We start from the raw sequence: 4,536 nt of genomic DNA on the forward strand, positions 1-4,536 counted from the left end.
TCTGCCCGCCTTGGCCTCCCAAAGTGTTGGGATTACAGGCGTGAGCCACAGCACCCAGCCTGAGAAAATACTTTTTAAAAACGCAGGTTGGGTACTGTAGCCGCTGCCGCCGATTCCGGATCTCATTGCCACGTGTCCCACCTGACGTGCATTCCCAATTCCTTTTGGTTCCAAGTCCAATATGGCAACTCTCAAGGATCAGCTGATTCATAATCTTCTAAAGGAAGAACAGACTCCCCAGAATAAGATTACAGTTGTTGGGGTTGGTGCTGTTGGCATGGCCTGTGCCATCAGTGTCTTTTTTTTTTTTTTTTTTTTTTTTTTGAGGCGGAGTCTCGCTCTGTCGCCCGGACTGGAGTGCAGTGGCCGGATCTCAGCTCACTGCAAGCTCCGCCTCCCGGGTTTACGCCATTCTCCTGCCTCAGCCTCCCGAGTAGCTGGGACTACAGGCGCCCGCCACCTCGCCCGGCTAGTTTTTGTATTTTTAGTAGAGACGGGGTTTCACCGTGTTAGCCAGGATGGTCTCGATCTCCTGACCTCGTGATCCGCCCGTCTCGGCCTCCCAAAGTGCTGGGATTACAGGCTTGAGCCACCGCGCCCGGCCGCCATCAGTGTCTTAATGAAGGACTTGGCAGATGAACTTGCTCTTGTTGATGTCATCGAAGACAAATTGAAGGGAGAGATGATGGATCTCCAACATGGCAGCCTTTTCCTTAGAACACCAAAGATTGTCTCTGGGAAAGACTATAGTGTAACTGCAAACTCCAAGCTGGTCATTATCACGGCTGGGGCACGTCAACAAGAGGGAGAAAGCCGTCTTAATTTGGTCCAGCGTAACGTGAACATCTTTAAATTCATGGTTCCTAATGTTGTAAAACATAGCCTGAACTGCAAGTTGCTTATTGTTTCAAATCCAGTGGATATCTTGACCTACGTGGCTTGGAAGATAAGTGGTTTTCCCAAAAACCGAGTTATTGGAAGTGGTTGCAATCTGGATTCAGCCAGATTCCGTTACCTGATGGGGGAAAGACTGGGAGTTCACCCATTAAGCTGTCATGGGTGGGTCCTTGGGGAACATGGAGATTCCAGTGTGCCTGTAGGGAGTGGAATGAATGTTGCTGGTGTCTCCCTGAAGACTCTGCACCCAGATTTAGGGACTGATAAAGATAAGGAACAGTGGAAAGAGGTTCACAAGCAGGTGGTTGAGAGTGCTTATGAGGTGATCAAACTCAAAGGCTATACATCCTGGGCCATTGGACTCTCTGTAGCAGATTTGGCAGAGAGTATAATGAAGAATCTTAGGCGAGTGCACCCAGTTTCCACCATGATTAAGGGTCTCTATGGAATAAAGGATGATGTCTTCCTTAGTGTTCCTTGCATTTTGTGACAGAATGGAATCTCAGACCTTGTGAAGGTGACTCTGACTCCTGAGGAAGAGGCCCGTTTGAAGAAGAGTGCAGACACACTTTGGGGAATCCAAAAAGAGCTGCAATTTTAAAGTCTTGGGATGTCATAGCATTTCACTGTCTAGGCTACCACAGGATTCTAGCTGGAGGTTGTGCATGTTGTCCTTTTTATCTGATCTGTGATTAAAGCAGTAATATTTGAAGATGGACTGGGAAAAGCATTAAGTCCTGAAGTTAGAAATAAGAATGGTTTGTGAAATCCACAGCTATATCCTGATGCTAGATGGTATTAATCTTGTGTAGTCCTAAACTGGTTAGTGTGAAATAGTTCTGACGCACCACTGCCAATTCTGTACATGCTGCATTTGCCCCTTGAGCCAGGTGGATGTTTACTGTGTGTTATATAATTTCCTGGTTCCTTCACTGAACATGCCTAGTCCAACATTTTTTCTCAGTCAGTCACATCCTGGGATCCAGTGTATAAATCCAGTATCGTATGTCTTGTGCGTAATTGTTCCAAAGGAGCTTATTTTGTGAACTATATATATCAGTAGTGTACATTACCATATAACATAAAAAGATCTACATATAAACAATACAACCAACTATCCAAGTGTTATACCAACTAAAACCCCCAATAAACCTTGAACAGTGAAAAAAAAAAAAAAAAAAAAAAACGCAAGTTGGCCGGGTGTGGTGGCGCATGCCTGTAATCCCAGTACTTTGGGAGGCCGAGGTGAGCAGATCAGCTGAGGTCGGGAGTTTGAGACCAGCCTGGCCATCACAGTGAAACCCCATCTCTACTAAAAATACAAAAAACTAGCCGGGCGACCTGGCGGGCGCCTGTAGTCCCAGCTACTCGGGAGGCTGAGGCAGGAGAATGGCGTGAACCCGGGAGACGGAGCTTGCAGTGAGCTGAGATCTGGCCACTGCACTCCAGCCTGGGCGACGACAGAGCAAGACTCCGTCTCAAAAAAAAAAAAAAATAAAAAAAAAAAAAATAAAAATAAAAATAAAAATACAAAAAAAAAAAAAATGAGCCAGGCGTGGTGGCGGGTGCCTGTAATCCCAGCTACTTGGAAGGCTGAGGCAGGAAAATCACTAGAACCCTGGAGAAGGAGGTTGCAGTGAGCCAAGATCACGCCATTGCACCCTAGCCTGGGCAACAAGGGTGAAACTCCGCCTCAAAAAAAAAAAAAAAAAAAGATGCAGGTTTTAGCTTTTCAATGGGCTACTACATGCAGTTAGATTTTACAGCTTCTGATGTTGAGTGTCCGTGTGTGTGTGTGTGTGTGTGTGTGTGTATATTATTATTTTTTTTTGCGACAGTCTTGTTCTTGTCCCTCAGGCTGGAGTGTGATGCCACAATCTCAGCTCACTGCAACCTCTGTCTCCCAGATTCAAACGATTCTCCTGCCTCAGCCTCCCAAGTAGCTGGGATTACAAGCGTGCGCCACCACACCCGGCTAGTTTTTGTATTTTTTAGTAGAGATGGGGTTTCACCATGTTGGCCAGGCTGGTCTTGAACTCCTGAGCTCAGCTGATCCACCCGCCTTGGCCTCCCAAAGTGCTGGGATTACAGGTGTGAGCCACCATGACCTGCCTAATGTCCCTAAATATTTAATGGATTTTAAAAAATTTCTTGTGTATGGCACAGCACAGCAGACTTGTAGAAATTAGTATCAGTAGTAAATTTTTCGTTTTTTAGGATGCTGCATTTAAAAAAATTTTATAATAAAATTATGTATATTAAAAAAAAAAAAGAGAGAAATTCCGTGTGTAGTTTACACAGCACATCTCCATCCAGGCACTTCAGAGAATGACTAGGAGAGGTTCTTGGAGGAGGTGGCTTTTGAGCCGAGAATTCATCTTCAAAGATTCTTTCTATGATGGTCACCAAGTATTTCCTGAGTCAGTTCCATGTGTCCTGCAATTCTCTGAAGGTGTGTGGGACCTATGGATGCCACAGTTATTCAGCATATCCCCAGATTCCAAGAAGTTTGAGTATGAGCCAGCTATCAGTCCAGAAAACAGATACCAAAATAAGTTTGGGTTGGGGAGTGTTTCCTCATCTTCTGTTTTCTGGGAGAGATTTTTTTTTTTTTTTTTTTGAGACGGAGTTTCCCTCTTGTTGCCCAGGCTGGAGTGCAATGGCGTGATCTCGGCTCACCGCAACCTCCGCCTCCCAGGTTCAAGCGATTCTCCTGCCTCAGCCTCCTGAGTAGCTGGGACTACAGACATGCATCTGTAATCTCTACTAAAAATACAACAATTAGCCGGGCATGGTGGCGCACGCCTGTAATCCTTACAGCTACTCGGGAAGCGGAAGCAGGAGAATCGCTTGAACCTAGGAGGCGGAGGTTGCAGCAAGACAATTTGTTCCAGCAAAACAACTTGGTGCTAGTGCAGGAAAAGGTGGAAAGCACGGGGCTAGTACAGGAGGGTTCAGTATTTTCAACCTTATCAAACCATATTTTGGCAACTCTTGTTTTTCACCAGAAGCCCCCGCTGGGCTCGTCCCAGCGCTGTCCTGAGGCTTCCCCCATGAGTTCCGACAGGGTAGAGGCCGCCCTGAGCGTTTCTCTCTCCCCTGGCCCAAGTGAGCCTTAAAACAAGGATTTTTGACTGGAATTGGCCACTTTGGGTTACTTTTTGACCCTTGACCTCCCCCCAAAGGGGGATCCGGGGGAGGGGCTCTGGCTGGGGTGGCCCCGCTCCTTCCAGGTCCGGAGCAGGTCCGCGAGCAAGTTCTCGCCCACCGGGCTGAGCCCACCCCGCGGCCGTTCAGAGAGGCCGTTGGTACCAGTGACCTACGACCCCCGTCCCCAGCCCCTCCGAGGTCGCAGCCGTGGCCTCGCCTCCCTACGCCTGCTTCCCGCCCCCTGCCCATGACCGGCGTCTCCGCGGGCCAATGAGCGGGCTGTATCCACCCCTCGGGCGGGGCCAAGCGCCGACCAATCCCCGTTCGGGCGCCCGGCCGGGTCCAAACTCTCCAATCCTCAGCGGCGGTGGGGCGGGCAAGGGGGGCGGGGATTACAGGTTCAGCCAACGGGTGGACACGTCGTCCTCGCGAGGAGGCGTGTCCTGCGGCCGGGCGTGCGGCGTCCGCGGCGGCGCAGGGAGGGGGAGG

At 48.9% G+C, this 4,536-nt stretch overlaps 1 protein-coding gene and 1 pseudogene across 2 annotated transcripts in view; both read left to right on the forward strand.

Moving 5' to 3' along the window:
• MIER2 (MIER family member 2) overlaps positions 1-4,536 on the forward strand; it is a 993,207-nt gene that overhangs the window by 291,831 nt on the left and 696,840 nt on the right. The window lies entirely within an intron of this gene.
• On the forward strand, positions 156-1,985 carry LOC115899027 (annotated as a pseudogene). Its single transcript, XR_004058632.1, has 2 exons — positions 156-295; positions 590-1,985. The product of XR_004058632.1 is annotated as an L-lactate dehydrogenase A chain-like (transcript).

This window comes from Rhinopithecus roxellana, chromosome 8 (genome assembly GCF_007565055.1).
Source record: "Rhinopithecus roxellana isolate Shanxi Qingling chromosome 8, ASM756505v1, whole genome shotgun sequence".
In the NCBI taxonomy this organism is placed as follows: Eukaryota; Metazoa; Chordata; class Mammalia; order Primates; family Cercopithecidae; genus Rhinopithecus; species Rhinopithecus roxellana.